Source organism: Vanessa atalanta, chromosome 4 (assembly GCF_905147765.1).
Source record: "Vanessa atalanta chromosome 4, ilVanAtal1.2, whole genome shotgun sequence".
NCBI lineage: Eukaryota > Metazoa > Arthropoda > Insecta > Lepidoptera > Nymphalidae > Vanessa > Vanessa atalanta.
Genome location: NC_061874.1, coordinates 9,527,227 through 9,545,236, shown reverse-complemented (window position 1 = coordinate 9,545,236; position 18,010 = coordinate 9,527,227). Strand labels below are relative to the sequence as shown.

General features: G+C 31.4%; 1 protein-coding gene across 1 annotated transcript in view; it reads left to right on the top strand.

The window, feature by feature from the left end:
• The first annotated feature begins 13,626 nt into the window (after window positions 1-13,626).
• LOC125077670 (roundabout homolog 2-like) overlaps window positions 13,627-18,010 on the top strand; it is a 39,386-nt gene continuing 35,002 nt past the window's right edge. Inside the window, exon 1 of the mRNA XM_047689667.1 lies at window positions 13,627-13,673. The gene's annotated coding sequence lies outside the window, so the exon portion shown is untranslated. The remainder of the gene's footprint in view (window positions 13,674-18,010) is intronic.

Genomic DNA, 18,010 nt, shown 5'->3' with positions numbered 1-18,010 from the left:
TTTAATAATCGGGAAGCCGGTTTCGATTCCGGCGAAACAATCCGAACGATTTATATACCTTTATCTGATGTCACATCAAGCGGGTGTATCTATTACGAAATTGCGATTTGATAAATCGCCAAACATTATTATGGGCGGCGAAAGAAATGGACGTACTTAAGTTGAAACGCTCCCGCGAGTTCTGAGTGTTGCTAAACAAAAATCAACTCTATACCGCAACGTTATAATTTATTATCGAGTAAAAAAATATTTGATACATTTCATCAAAAGTAAGCATTATTAGTAAAAGGAAAATATTATGGCATGGGCTCTTTGACGACGGCAAGTCTTTTACTAAATTGGCTATGTTTAAGAAAACATCAACATTATTTAACTGGAAACGTTATGTTAAAAAAATAGTACTTTTGTAAAAAAAGTAGTTTTATTAACGTGTGATCTTGAGGTTCGCTACGCCTTGCAATGCGATATGAGTATTCTGAGTAAAAACGAGTTAATATAACCAGTGAATCAATTTTAATAAGATATATTTTCAAGTAATTCTTATCTTCTCATTTATCTTCAAATATAAAATTATAATAGTACAAACGACCTGGTCCGGCTTCGCACGGGTGCAATGCTGTTACTAGATATACTACAGAATGTCTTTATATAGTCGTATAAAGTTCACAGTTTCTCAGTCATTATACAACTCAGACCGCTATGTCCCTGCATTTTAAATCAGTAATATCTTCTAAAATATTCATTTAAATTACATGCTGTAAATGAGCATATTGATCTATAATAAATGCATAATGTATTTAAGGTACTTAATTGGATAAGAGATAATGTTGTTTTGCTTAAAATGGTTATTGTGGGTTATGCCTAAGAGATAGAGATAGCAAAAATGTGGTTATTTACGACATCACATTAGAAGCCTCAAAAAAATCAACAAAATCGGTTCATTAAGTCAGAAGTTCTGAAGTACCAAATAAAAAAATATATAGATTTTAAGTCAGCTAAAAATTATAAGTGTTTCTCTACTACATTGTGCATGTATTATATATATAAAAATACCTCTTGAACTAATCTATCTATTAAAAAAAACCATACATAGGGTCAGACAGACAGCGTTAAGCGACTATGTTTCATACTATGTAATAAAGAAGCTAAATTCAACCGAGGCGCGTGGTAGAAAAATGTTCCAAACCTTTTCCTTGAAAAATGAAAAGGGATTTGTCCAGCTGTGTGTTTTACTTATTAAAATATATTTATATATATATACTTTTTTTTTTATGTGATAGGTGGCAAACGAGCAGGATGCTCACCTGATGGAAAGTGACTCTGCAGAGCAGAGCAGCAGATGCGTTGAAACTGCTATAAATCTACTACGACTAACAATCATAGATTACATAATTATGGTTAGATTATTACGTATATTAGTTTTGTACATTACCAAGAAGTTATTAAGTTTGGGAACAAAGCATGCCTCGAGGAAAATATTTTTGGATTATAAAAAACACCAGAAACATAATATGTTATATTTAAGAGAAAAGTAAATATCCCACTATTGGGCAAAAGCGATTTAGAGCTTATTCCAGTACGGTGATTCCAATGCGAGTTGATAGATATTCACATATGGTAGAATTTAATTGAAATTCAGAACTTGAAGGTCCTTACGACGTTTTCTTCATTACGGAGCACGCAAGGTAATAGTTATCATGAAATGTATACGACGTCTGGGTATGCAAAAATTCATCACATGGCTGCTTATTATAAGTAGCGTTTTTTCCAAAAGCTAACAAGTAACAGGCTCATTTAAGTAGCTACTATAAGCTATTAACCTAAATATTTACATAACTTTTGAAACTAGAGTGAATTCTTAGAGAAAATTATTTTTAGCTGAGTTTGTAATTAAACTTGATTATTTTTGTATTAAAAATTCTGTAAAGTATGAGATGTGTAAATGGATCGTGGTAAAAAAAGGTTTCAGGAATTAGTGTCTTATTGCTCATATTTAATAATAATTTTAATGGTTGAGAAGGTCAATTTAAAATTTTATATTACTTAGTACTTAAGGCTGAGGCAATTTCAAGTTGTATTTATTATAAATTTAAGAAACCCTCTGATGGTACCCATACACGATAAAACCTTACATGTTTTCTGTAAGCTTATTCATTATTGTGAGGTTAACATAAACCAGTAAAAATATGAAGTATACTTTTATCAATAATCTACAGAGAGATTTTTTATTCTTTTCTGTTTCAATTTTCTCTTTTTTCTGTCTGGTTAATTAATTCATTTCATCATTGAAATGGTAGCATGCAATTCGGTTCAGATTTTAAAACAACAACTAAGTTTTAGACGGTTAGCCAAAAGAACCACAACATAAGTACATTATATAGATCTACCACAGGTCGGTTTCCACGCTGAAGTCTATTAGGGAAGCGTGCCAGTAAATTATCAGCCCCGGTTTTCCTTCTCTTCGGTAAGGAATGATCGCGTGTCCATGTCTGTCGAGGCCGCACGCGATATCAAAATTTCCTATACTTTGCAGATTACGTAGCAACTATTACTCTCACGTTTGCACACGATACCTTGTCGTCAGATTTGGGAACTATTAACAGCTGTTTGTTTAGCCACGCCCCGTAATCGAGGAGTTTTAGATGGACTCTGGATTTAACGGTTTGGAAATAAATTTTACACGGACTGTCGCGTTTAAGTAAAAACTATGTTCGGTTGAAATTGAATTGCTTTAATAATCGATTTTGAATGCTTTTACATAAAATTTATGAAAGCTATTCCGTGTAACTTTAGTGTTATCTTTCTCTGATATCTATTGTATTTGGTATACGAAGTGAGACATTATCTATAACACGATTTAAAATTAAAAATATGTATTAAACATTATTATTAAAACAACTTTATTCAATATCGATGAAATGATTTCTTTTGAAATTTTGTGAACGGTAATATTATGATGTACATGAAAATCTACACAAGTTAGGGTGATCTGTATGTGTTAATTTAGTTCGTCATGCGATGGTTACTACAATTCCGGAATTAGGAGGGTCGTGACGAAAAGAATCTAATTACTCATCGAGCTTGGAATAACTAACAACTGTATTAAATTGTGTTGATTATTTCAACCGAAAATAAAGTTTAAGCCCAAATTACCTTAATTATTTTATGTTAGTTTCGTTTTAGTATATTTTTTACTATTTGCCTTGTGTATAAAAGTTAATTATATGTATGATAATGATTGTATAATAATACTAAAAAAATATACTTAACACCTATGAACAGCTATGGCTATACGTATACATGGATTGTTATACCGATCATTTGAATGGTATAGAGGTTGATATGCTGCAGTAACATCTTGCGGTGTCTTACAACAAGGTAGATATACATATGTAAGCCTTCTTTATGAAGAAACACATTTATGTACCATGTATTCATATTATGGTAATCAGTTAAACAATTGCAGAGACAATTAATATCACGAACATACCATTTTATGAATGCCATTTATCGTTACTATTTTTTATATCAATTAAAATGGTGCAAAAGAGTAACTACTGATTTTATTACCAGTTCTTCTCGGTAGAATCTACTTTCCGAACTGGTAGCTTAACATTTAATTCGACACTCTGACATGACGGTTCAAAAGTGCTTTTAAAAGCCTACTTGAATAAAGAATATTTAGATGTAGGTTTTTTTTATTTTATTCTAAATTTTTATTGCATTGTATCACGAAGCTAAAACTGTTGTGGCAGCGTTAATAGCGATAATTGCTAACAGACAAAATGCATTTAGGAAGGTCAAGGCGACAACTACACGTGAAAGCGGCAATTAGATTAGAGCTCTCAGTAAATTGTCCAGAGGGTGTACAACTTTCCCTGTCCTGTTCCCTAGCAGACATTCAGGATTAGGATAAAGTTCAGGTCAATTTTATCATCCTTTGTAGGTATTTTGGACTCGTTTCTATGGCTTCAATCCAAAATATGAAATTATTTTTTTTAGTAATTCAAAAACAAAAAAAAATAATTAAGTTCCATCGAATAATTAAGAGAAATATTAAAATACTTAGCAATAAACTAGTTTTTTCGTAATTTTTTTCAGTAATGTTACGTATTTGCAATGATAGAAATATCCATGTATTGAAAATTACGTACGTACTACGAAAATATACCCATGATACCTTATCTACATATACATATTCTTGTAGAGGCGCAAATGCATACACATAAATATATAATGTATAAAGTAGTCATATGAAGAAAAAGTGATGTGAATTAAAATTACTATTATTACGATATTTACAGAATGTTAATTTTGGTTAACAAACTATTTAATGACAATGACAAATTGAATGCACTTTTAACTTATTTTCAGAAACACAATCCTTTGCTGTGTCTTCAATAGTTTCAAACTTTTTTTTAAACTAGTAGTGCCCCCGACTTTGTGCGCTTCGTTTGAATTTAAGTTATTTGGATATTGTAGCGTGATTTTATTTTTACTCTATATATAATTCTAAAATAAAGTAAGCTAAGCCTAAGTTACTCCTTATTATATCCGCTATCTGCCAGTGAAAGTCCCGTCGAAATCGGTTCAGCCGTTCCAGAGATTAGCAAGGAACAAACAGACAGACAGACAGACAAAAATTGTAAGAAGTGTTATTTTGGTATATGTACCGTGTATACATGCATATGCATTTAGTAAAAATGGGTTATTTTAATATTACAAACAGACACTCCAATCTTATTATATGTATAGATAAATAAAAAATAATTTAATTGTTGTCAAAGTATATACATCGATATATGTAGCGCTAAACTTTTTCAAGAACAAGTTCCCATTGAGTAATAATTCGTCTGCATACCTGTAATTGTAGCTTAGTGTAAAACACAATGAATTTTTAAGTAAAATAATTTCAGAACAAAGTAAACCATTGTGTTAAATAACGTTTGCAAAAAATACTTTGAATAAATGGCACCCATGCTTTTGAATAATCAATTCGCCACACGTTGCGGTAGAAATATTTTGTCGTTCGTTCTCCACAAAGTCCAGTCCGAAGTAAAGTACGGTTATTTAACACCCATAATGCATTTTTGAGAAGTGTTTCTCTAACAATAGGTCAATGATTATGTTATATTGGTTGTAAAGTTAACTCGCTGTCCAGTCTATTGTTTACGCCAGAAGTGACATACAAAGTTTTACTATCTGATATTGTATGTTAAAGGAATAAGGTTCATAATTGTATACATAATTTTTAAAGTGACAGAATTTTGTATTTGCATCGGGACGCGTGGGGCTTGTGATTTATAATCGTCTTTTGTTTTTGGCTGTTTAGCCAGTACCAGTATCAATGGCAGACGGGCTACGAAGGTCGTTATTCTTGCATTGTGCCACCAGTATTGTCTTTAACGACATCGTTAGTAAGTAAGCGGGTGGTCTTGCGCATTGAAATTCTATTGATGACGTGATAAATCTTCACCTATCGTGTTATTACTGGAAACGATTCTGTTAATTATTTAGATTAATGTAATGTTTATGTGGAAGTACTTTGGAACAGTTTAACTGAAAATATAATATTTGTTAGTGTACAATATTTACTTGGTGTTAGGGCTTTGTGCCAATCCTAGTTTCCAAAGTCGGTGATGCACTGGCGTTAAAATCGGCAGTGGTGACAACTTACAATATGGCTGCTTATCCGCCTATGTTAAAAAGCTTATAAAAATAAGGCAGAAAAATTAATAGTATACTTAATAAAGGCCAAGATAATCTAGTGGCTACAGTATGTTTACTCTAATCTAATAATAATCAATTTTTAACTCTAACAAGCACTACTGAATTTTCATGTACTTCATTTTTATTTATAATTCATCTCATAGTCGGATGAAAATCTGCTACATATTTGAATGAGCTCCAAACCTTTTGCACTAAAAGAAGGAGGCCATAACTCAGCAGTAAGATATAACCATTATTAAAGTTATAAAGCAATTTTCATCATGTTTCTTTAAATCTAGATGTCGTTGATGTCATGGTTTTTTTTATTAGTTATACGATATAAGCTGATACATTACCTTAAATACAACAAAGAGTGTTCTGGTCCGTTTGTCAAAATAAAACGGTATCGGCCCACACGATATAGGGAATGTCACATTCAACAAAAACGTCACACGCATCAACGATTTACTACTTTCCGAAAAGACGACAAATAGGCAAAAAAGGTTTAAGATGTATTTTGTTAACGTGGATTTAACACTGCATTTTATAAAAACTCATTGGTAAGTTTCAAAGAAAATACGCGGTTCAGTAGATATAGAAACATTTATAATGTATGTTTTCGTTAATGTTGTTGATTGATTTTTTGTCCGAATGAAATTGGTTTTTTATCTCATTGTTTTTCTGAAAATTAAATTATAGTTACAATAATTTGAGGGTCAAACAATTAACGGTGCATGAAGTGGTAGTTTACATTTCTACAACAGAGTCAGTGCCTATGGGCGATCACCAACCACAGGGTCACTTAGAACATTTGGTAGTCTGTCTCTCTAAAATAAATACTATAATTTACAAGCCAGGGCACTTGAAGCTTGAAGCTTGGTCTTTTTTTCCATAAAGCCATAGCCATCCCCAAACTTATAAGTTCAACACTATGGTTTTATGATGCAGATTGCTATGTTCATCAATTGTACTTGAGATATTTTCATTGCTACTTTACACTATCGTTCGATATTTCATTAATGTTTTTTAATTATCTTTGATTAATGCATTAATATAGATTATAGTAGTGTGTTACTGTACTGAGGATAAATTTATTTGATAAATCAATGGTCACGGTGCAAGCGATCCTCTGATAAAAAAATCTCAATATCATCTTTACGGACTGTTCAAATACTTTTATTGCCCAAATGCTATGATCCGCTCAAAAACTTATTACAAAACCGAAGTTGTATTGTTGTTTAGGGATGGGTGATCCGTGATGTCGTCTATTGTACATCCTCGGTGTCGAACAATAGTTGACCATTGGAAACAACCTTTTGTTAACGGCAGCTGAATATTTCTGTTGAGAATATCTATCAGACCGAAATGTTGGATGACTTTCATTGTGGACTAACTCTCGCTAGCGATTTTATTCGAGAGATCTAGACCATAGAGCTTTAATTTCTTTTTTCGTCGTATTTATCAACAGTTTTAAATGTATTTTGTATACTTTTAAGTAATTGCAGATCAAATTTAATTTTCTACATTACACAAGATGCCAAGATACATATTTCAAGCATTATAAGATTTATTAGATGTTTTTTATGAACATTTAAATATTAATTGTGACTTGAATGATTTATTTTGGAAAAAATGTATAAAATGATATCAAAATAATTTTCGCCCACGATGAAGTTACGGCTATCACAAATTTAACTGACGTTGATATACACACCGCTTTACAAACCATTATTTCGTAAATATGAATTCAAAGTGAGTTATAGTTTATCATATAAAGGGATTCATAGTAATAATCCTGACCTGTATGATGTATCGAACTCTATTATAGTTTCAGCAAAAAATACGTTTGGGTGACTTCATTCATTCACGGGGATTTTATAGTAGCAACTCCCGCGTCATCGTCTTCTATGGGACATATTTTATCTGTGGATATCTTTTTTCATTTATCACAAAGCTTTGTAACAAATAATAAAAAAATATATTACTTTTATTGAAGAGAAAACATGAACAGCTTAGGAATGTCAGAAATTGAATTATGATAGAAGTATTATGATTTTATTTTTGTTTCTTCACCATATGACTTTAACAGAGCTAAAAAATTTGGTGCAGTATTTTTCTATTTCCTGAACAATGGCGTTGACTTTTGCTTTCCCTCAGCCAAATAACCTCTCAGCTTTAACGAAGCAAGCAATAAAGAGACAAAATTAAAACGTACTAAGTGAAGTGCCCTTTAAAATATTTCAGGGACATTCCGCATTAACACTACTACGGTAATGAGGTTGGAAGTGAAACTTTGGACCGTTTCCAGAATATCTGGTAAACATCTCTAGAAGCTATCGGGGTTACAGTATTACATCAATTTATTAGGGATTGGCTTAACAAGATAGTTTGGCACTTAACTTTAGTATATCTTTATTCGACTCAAATTATTATAGAATCGACACAGACTATCGATATCATAGTTGCTTTTTTTCTACTAAATGAGCCAAACGATATATTCTTAATTATTATTGTTTTATGAACGAAGTCGAGAAAAGCCATGATATGGTTTGTGTTCTTGGTCTGGATAGCTTGTTAATTTATTTTTATCAGATACAGTACTCAGCTGAGCTATGAGTGGAACTCATGGTGGGAAAGGCAGCTGATGCGTATGTTGAGACATCCTGTGGCTCCTCGATCCATCTAGCACAGCCGTCGTAGGAATTTCACTGGGTAAATATTATTTAAAGTGCCTCGGAAAGTATGTAGTGCTGTGCCTTCCGACGCCTGATCTTTTCCCGATAATTTTGGATTTGTCGTTATCCATTGGTAGTGTAGTAAAAGCGAGATAAATATATATTTTATGCAGTTGGCTTGTAAGAATATCCGTAGCTGAAATCGTTCAGGATGACACAACGATGGAGAGGTCAAGTAGAAATTATCGTATGAACTGTCGTTTAACCAAAACATCTATAACATTATTTTCTCAACAAATGACGTAAATGAAATCGATAAATAATAATTGGTACACAACAACAAGACAACTTGCGCTGATATGCGAAATTGTATCCTTGGATGAAATTAATTTTCAGAAAATAAGTCAATATTATTTGTTTTACACTTAATCTCCTCTTCTGTGAAGTCTATTTACCGTGTTCCCAATTATATATCAAATAACAATACAAAATTAATAAAGTGCTGTAGTTTATTGGTATTTGTATATATAACGCCATAATCATTTATTAAAAAAAAAAAACAAGTAATTAAAAAAATACTTCATATATGATTTTCTTTTTTTCAGAATTTAAAATCCTTAATTTGGTATATTATATCGAATTCACTCTAATAATAAATATAAAACTGTTATAGTACAACTGAATCACACGAATCACCAAGGGACAGGTAAACTAGTCTAATACGAAGTAAATCAAATTATCTACCAGATATTTGTGAGTTTATTATGTACGTTAATTGTTTATTTTAATTCAAAGTCTACTCCCGTCTCTTCAAAGTACAAGATTTCCATTCTCGATTATGTGGATTTGCATTGCGTCTCGTGAATTGTTTGAAATTCCTAGCGCTTATGTGAGTTAACAGCGTACAATCAGCAGTGAAGAGAGATTACAGACGATCCCAGCGTATGGTAATAATAAGATTGATATATACATACAAGTATATAGTATAATATAGTAGTTAAGTAACAGCCAGTTAATATTCCATTAAGAAACTAAGAAACATATTCTTGAGAGTGGAGAATACTTTGAGCTTAATCCACCATATTATCCGCTGCAGTCTACGCTATTTCTTGTATTCATCAATCCATATTGGCGCAAAAAGCACAAGTGGTATAACTTCGCTTGAAAGATTTTTTCACGATGTTTTCTTTCGCCAATGGTTTGAATCCGCGATTTCTCTTCAAGGTTCACATGTTTGAAAAAGGTTCAATTTCGCACAGTCATAAAACAAAAAAAAAAAATCACTATTTTCAAATTTGTTAGCATGACGAAAATCGTTAAAGTATTAAAGTTTGACAGTTATATTGCTGATGAAAAGACTAAAACCTACACGGATAAACTTGCGCAAAGCCATCGTCATCATTTATGGGTAGAATTAACTGCAGTAGCAAAATTTTTATAACGATAAAATTTCGTCCTAAGCTCATCATAGTATCATTTTTAAGTTGTAATATAGCCTTTATTCTTTACGTATTAAGAGTGCTTGTCAGTATAGGTCCTAAATACACAAAATAATTCAAGTAAAAACCGCGGCGCCATGTCCGTACTAGTTAAAATCTACATGGAAGGTTTTGAGAGCTTAACTCGACGCTGGGGATTAAATGTCCTCTAGATTAGTTTAACATGCAAACTTAACGATTAACGTGTCTTTTAACGCGACAGTTCTAACTTGATAGGACATTAAAGGCGGTATTAAATTCCTAGAATAAAAGACATTATGTAGTGTTTGTTAGCGCAATCTTATCTCGATATGTTGTTTTCAAATATTGAATATTTACAAAGGTTTATTGACGTTATATTTTAAATAGGTTGGATGAAGACATAAATCAATTAATAATTTTTTTTTTAATAGACTACGAATGCAGTTTCGGTTTTTAAGAGGAGATCGTTACGTGAATAAATGTAAACTATTCCTTAAATCATCAATGCCAATAAATATTTAAAAACCTACTGTTTAAACTACCAATGGAATATGACATGCTCGGTAAATAAGTCAGCGTAGAAGGGTTGATTCGATAATGAATAATCCAATCCATAAGAAAAAAATACCAAATTGTTAACAATTTTGCACTGGGTAGGCAAACGATAATAAGCTTTATTAAATATACTAATCTCCTGTACGTAGATAGGAACTGCTAAAAATGACTGAACCGATTTTGATGTTTTTTTTATTATTTTGTACGTGTTTTAGTTGCAGTAGTGGTCCCTGAATGGCTTAGATTGAACCCGAAAAATGTCACTACGATAAAGAACTACGATTTTTACGACAACCAAAAATTAACGTATTTCATCCGAACGAAGGCGAGAAGGGCAATTGTTATACATTTAATTTTAATTAAAATAATGTTCTCCAGACTAATTTCTGACAACGTCACAAAAGCAATCCGTGCACGAAATATTAAATTGTACAAGACTGTGCGAAAACACAGCTGCAATTTGTATTTCTTTTACTATCATAATCCGACAGCAATCCAACATGACGACCAATGGCTTTACGTATATTCCGAGGTACAGGAGACTAAACTTGACTGTGTTTAATCCACAAGCTGAAAACCAATATTTTTTCATCGGCCCGATTCTGGATCAAATTTTATAAACTAACCACTACATTAACGAGGAAATTAAAAAATAATATTAAAAGATAGATATTGTCTACATTCTTTCTATCTATTGATAATTTAGTCATCCCACTACTTTTGCCATATCACTGTGCTTCTATTACTCAGTGCCACTTTAAACACTTGTATCAAACCAGCCGTCATATGGAAATCAATTTGTCATTACGCCCGCATCTTATTCTGGGACTTACATCGGTATGAATAATATTTTTTTAAATAGTTAATATTTATTAAGCCTTTTATGATATGATCATATAAGACAATAAGAACTTGCTAGATGTCCATTTACAACTACATTTATAATCCTTCCCAACGCTTTTTCATCTTTTTCTTTGCCGACAGTTTCAATTTTTGTCGCGTTGGACTTTTTTGGGCGCGACGTATAGTGGTAAATGTACACGTGATTCTTAACCGTAGTTCGAATCCGTGTAAGAACCACTGAATTTTGTTCTCGTGTTAACAAAAATCACGTACTTCCTGTTTTTTTATAATTCATTTCATTCTCGTCAGCCAAAACGTCTTGGAATATTGTATGTGTCGTATAAAAATGAGTATCCACCGCCTTGTTTTAATTGGAAAAGTGCGAAGGAATTAGCTCTAAACATCTCCTCAAAAGGTGACTATTACTCGTTGTTAATTTATATGCATCGCTAAAAAAGATCATATCTTATTTTACTCTTAAGAATGGCAAGTACAATGTATTTCATTTGTTTATATTTCAATACTATTTACATGAAACATATTAACGCATCACCACATGATACGAAAGGGTTATGGAAATCCTGGCCGTATTCCAAAGTACCATTAATACCATTGGTAGTCTCCTTCTTAGTGGGATGCCACGGGATCGCTTACGCAGGCAACCGAGACGCCACGAAACAACACGCCCTTCTAATTAATGTGGTTGCAGTGCAGATTAATACTAAAGTATATTTTTAAACCACGGAAGATTTGATCAATTGTATGAATTATCTCGAGGGCATTATAATCAAAAATGATAAAAGATCAAAATGCGTCGAACATTAATATTATTTAATGTATTAAACATTTTTGTTCATAAGTGAAGCGACAGTTTCGACACGTTAACAATAATTATTCATTTATACAGGAAAATAAATTAAATGCATTCATGTGTGCAAAACTTAAAGGCTTGTCCTGAAAAAGTGAAACTCTCTATTTTGTTTCCAGATATTTTCGTCAATAATTTTAAAATACTATTTATTGATATTGATAAATTTATTTACGTAATGACGGTATCTCTGTTCTGTTTCTAGACTTAAAACAGCGGCTTCGTCAATACTCTAAAATTAATTATCTATTATTGATTCAGACAAAGAAATTTAATATATGAAATGAAACGTGTCTATGTGTATATCTGTTTCTAGACTGTTGTGTCTACTGTCTGCCGAAACCTTTACAGTAGGCATGGAACTAAATTTAAACTTGATCGATACCGTTATATCCAGCTTCCAGTTCACAGACGTTGCAGACATTTTATTAATAGAAAACTATTTTATTATCACTTATAGGCCTATATCCTAGCCATTAAACTAAATGAATATTTTGTATAGACTATTTCGTCACAAAACTTCCTGCACCCACTTATATGAATCATAAAATATTTCAAATAATTAATAAAAAAAATAAAACGAAAATATATTTTAATTTTAAGATTTTAATAATTTATTTTAAAAATAGAGAAAACTCGCCGCTTAAAATGTTTGAGTCAAATCTAGTTAAGAATACTTAGCTTTATTACGACTCGCGATTATATTTTGGACTAGTTGACACTGCCGTCTTCGGTCGCGTTTTAGGGGTCGGTCGTCAGATGCTAGGAATAAAAAAGTAGCCTTTGTCCTTCCTTGGGCTTTAATTTTGCTTTATATAAAATTTAATCAAATTCGACTGAGTGGTTTGGCCGTGGAAGAGCAACAAACAGCCAGACAGATTTACTTTGGTATTTATAATTGTATTAATTAGACTTCTTAACGTAAAACTGATAAATAAATGAATTACTGACGGAATCTTACCTTTTCAATGATTTTTTAGGAAATTTTACTTATTTATTTAATTATTATTTTACTTATTAAATTTATCGAAAAATTCTGATGTCGTAAGGCTCGGACCGATAAAATTCTGGAGCATTTCAAATTATAGTAAAACTACTTATAATTTTAAAATTTTAATAATAGTGTGTATTAATGTATTGTTTTTAGTAGTACGTTGTTGGTTTTCAAAAACCACCAAAATGCCGAAAGCAAACTCTATAACACTAAATGTTAAACTCAATCACACACAAATACACTCGGTGGCTAAAAAATTGAAACAGTTAATGAAAAAAACAAGCAATTACATCACAGTACACTGGCTATTGTGTCCGGATCAGAAATCGCCTCTATCGACACCGAACCATTTCGGGTTGGCTAGGGTTGATTTACCCCGCCCCATCTGCCTCCGTCTAGACCGGCGACCAGACTAGTGTGATTCCAACTCTGGAAGAGGGAGGACGTTCCGACACGCTCCCTTTGGCGCGAATTTTGAACGCGAGTGCGTGAATTGTGGTTTAAGTGAATTCATCGGATTTTTTTGTGTCGATTGTTTCGTTTCTCTTTGATTTGGAAGCCAATTGAATGTGAGTCTTATGGTGTTTTATACTTTCATTTATGTCACTTTATTTGAATTAAAAGATATATTTTATATGTCTTTATTATAAAGTAATTTATCCCTTAACTAATAGACATTATTCCGTAAATAAATATTTAGCAAAATACATAAATATGCTTATTATTGAAATCGTATATAATTACCCTATTAATTTTTTTTAAAACAAGTTTTATAATAAGTTAGTGATATGAAGTCACCAATTTTTTATTTACTTAAATTTTACAAATAATTCATAATTTAAAAATAATAACCGGTCATTAGCATATATTAATAAAAGTGGAACTCAATGTACTGTACGGATCACGTAATTTTCCATTTTATTCACGCGTTTCATTTTTCCACATCGGAAATGGAATTACGGAATAACGAACAATCGATATGGTTACGCAATTTTATTTCTGACAAAAGTAAAAAATAAACATTGCGAATATATTCAGCGCATTGTTTTTTTACTCGTTATTTTGAAGTCAATGAATGTAACGAAAGCTTCATGAAAGCGAAGAGCGGACAGGAGTGGTATGGCATTGTAAAAATAAGTGCAAAAGGGATGTCAAAACGTACTTAAGAGCGAAAAGTCGTTTTTCGAAGACATTTTGCGAGGATCTCGAGAGTTTCGAAAAGAAAAAAAAAACGACTTCCATCCCGACCCGTCCGCCACTTATCACCACCGGGGCAGAAACGATGAATTAGCGAAAATATAACCCCCCCGATCTTAAGTATTACGGTAAAACTTGGATCTTCGGCAACGGGACTTTTGCTATATGACGTTTTTTAATAAAAAGGAAAAAAGCCCTTTTTATTAAAAAACGTCATCATACTATAGTGGTCTAAATAATATATATGCAGAGCACAAGTATTATATTACAAACAAAAGCAAGCTATGACTATTATTATAAAATGATGGTGTTATTAATAATATTATATAACCAGCGACGACTAAACAAAGTTCCAACAGTTGCCAAAGCGGATTTGTGGATATATTTGCGGCAGATTTTCATCCGACATATCCAAGTTATATTTAGATGTTTTCCTTCACCACCAAGCAATAAATGAAATATAAACACAGATTAAGGCCGTTCGGATTTGAACCCACAATCTTCAGTGGAAACCATTTTGTCCAACCACTGGGCCATACCAGTTTTTTACCAGTCAAGTTCAATTGTCTACGCCATCACTGTGAAATTATATATTTTTTTTTACAATATCGCGATTCGAATATTTTTCTTTAATTTACGGATTCGTAAATGAGTGCGCTTCGCTCTCGATTACTTGCACAAGATCGCTTTCTATATTTTATCAAACAATATTTGAACTGTATTGTAATATTGAAAATCAAAATCATCAATAAGTTTTGTTCGTTTATCTCACTTTCGAATCGTCATCTCAGATAATCGATTAAATTTAAAGTTATCATCGATTTAAAATGTAGATTCCATCGAGAAGAATCGATACGAAACTTACTAATCGCTTATTTTATCGATTGTAATAATGTATCAGTTTTAAGTAATTTTGACTTAATAAGACGGTAGTATAAATAAAATTATAATTAATCTAATTATAAAGAAAAAGTCATTATTAGTACATTATATAAAAACCATTTGGGTAAACTTACCATTGTTCATTGCCATGAAGATCGTTACCAAATATCACACAAAAGCCATCAAAATACGACAACAATAACCACTAATGGTGCGATAGAATCATAATAATGTTCCATTCCTTTATTATAAGATAACTACTAGAATAATATCGTACTAAAAATATTCTATAGGCTTTAGTTTTATTTTTAATTTCAATCCCCTTGTCTATACATGCCACTTCATTATACTCTTCAAAAGTTTGCCTAATTTATTGATTGAAAAACATTAATCAGTATTTGGTAACATACAGAAATTTCAATATATATAATATTCAATGTTAATAATTAAAACGGAATATCCCAGTAACACAGGTTACTGAAATAACTTAGCTAATATGCACGCTAGAACCGTAGAGTTATTTTATAAAAAAACAAGCTCGTAATTCACCTCAAAACACGAGCGTGGCATGTCAAGTGATGTGCGATATTGACTGTAATCATAATAACAACATTTCAAAGATATGCATCAAAATAGCGTAACGCCATTTGTAATTTTTCGAGTGATATACGAAGTGAGTTCTTACATCTCGATCTCGATCTCGATGTTGCGCAGGATGTCCATATAGTAAGTTTTAAATTATCTTAACGCCTAGATAAGCCACGTGTTATGCTAAAAGTGTTTTTTTTTTGTAAAATAAATCTAATCTTATCTAAAGTTTTAATGAATTATTACAAATATTATATAAAGGTACGAACTAAGTTTGAAATTAACTTGTTTTTTAAATAGTCTTCTGGCTTTTATAATAAATGTTCAATGATATTGAATAAAATTAGAGCTGAATTGAAGTAAATATTTTAATAATAATAATATTATCTAGAGTATTTATAATTGTAAAATGTTTAATTTGTGTTATATTTCATTGCTTGTTAGCAAACTGCTTTTTTACTGTAAAAAACAAAACTATGAAGTATTTTTTTGACTTCTTTGAAAATGAATAAACTGTGAAACGGCTACAGTTGTTAAAAAAGGTGTTCAGAGTGTCTCTTTAAGAAAGTATTGGAATATTTTTCTACGTTCCTGTTGCTTCGCATCTTTCGTTCCCTTTATCTATTCCACAATAATAATTTTGCAAAAGTCATTATGTAAAATGGTTCTATTATACATATACGATTATTCAAAAACTTTCTAATCTTCGTATATTGATGTAAAGATGAAAATATTGCTTCGACTTACATTTTTTTATTATCACGTTTGAATATTATTTTAAAGACAAATACAGACAACGACACACAAAATAAATTTTATTTTGCAAGAGTAACATACAGATAAAAATAATATTTCATTCTTAAAAAAGGAAAAAAAAACTTATTTTAAAATTCATGTAGGCACAGACATCCGTTATAGTTATGTATGTAGAGATTTTTAACCTTGAATTGTAAAGACGCCAGCAATGAATCCATTAGCACATGAATCAAACGTATACCTCACTGAGTAATATAACACAGTTATTCTATTTCGAGAAGATATTAACATGTTATGGAGAAAATAATAGCGTTTCTTATCCCGGAATCAGTTATAATAACAGCAGTTCAAATAAAACATTGACTTAGATACAAGTTTTTAAATAACCGAATGAGTTAATATATTTTTTATTCATTATCGTAACATTTATCAATAACGTAGCTGTAACGTAACGTTACAAACAGACATATTCTTTTATAAAACTATGGTCTACGCCTCTGCTTACTTAAATATTATTGAAAAAGCTGTTGGTTACAAATCAATACAAAAATAATAGCTCGTAACTCCCAGTGCTGGAAAACGGCCCGCTATCAGTGCAAATTGGTGATAACACGTTGCTTAAACACACAAGTGCATTTGAAATTTTAAAAACAACTAAGAATTGAACCATTTGGCCCAGATTTAAATTCGTGATCTTCGCTTCAGATCCACCCGTTCTATCCGCTAAATCATTTCAGCTCTATATTTTAAAAAAATTGATCTCTATAAAAGTCAGGATTAAAGCTTAAACTAAGTAGAAACCTTTTACCGACTTAATACAAAATCGGCTTCAAAGTTGGCAATCTACCAAAACATCTATAGTTAGAACATAAAAGAGTAGATTTAGATAAACTTTATAATAACTGCCTTTTAAAACTTAATAAACCCTAAAACTAAATGAGTGTAATTATTTTATAATGCACTGATTCCGTTAATAATAGAACTATGTTGTACTAAGCTTAAACACGAGTTTTCTAGATTCGCTAGCCATTTTTACACTTTCATTATTTCGTCTGTTGCTTTGTAACACGACAGGTACATTTATCATAAGCCTGTCTAACTCAAGAACCACTAGAACTCTGTGTTGGGAATACGGAAGCAACTCAGACAGACTGACCACCATATATCCTTATATGTATAAATATATTTGCGATTGGTTATAATTGAATCTACTACTATTCGGCAGACAAATAAATTAATCGGTATATTTCGCATTTCAAACAGCCTAGACTGATTAATACAATCGTTGTATCTAAGCGTTGTTACTTTGTAGTATTTTTTAATAATAAACATTAAAAAATATAGGTTTTGAATTCAATCTAAGCATATCTATTATCGGCTGTGTTATTCGGTAAAAATGAAATTAGTATTTCTTTTCTAAAATGTCGTAAAACGATTTACAGTGATTCGCTATTTTGACGCATGTTTCAATTTAATGTTTTTA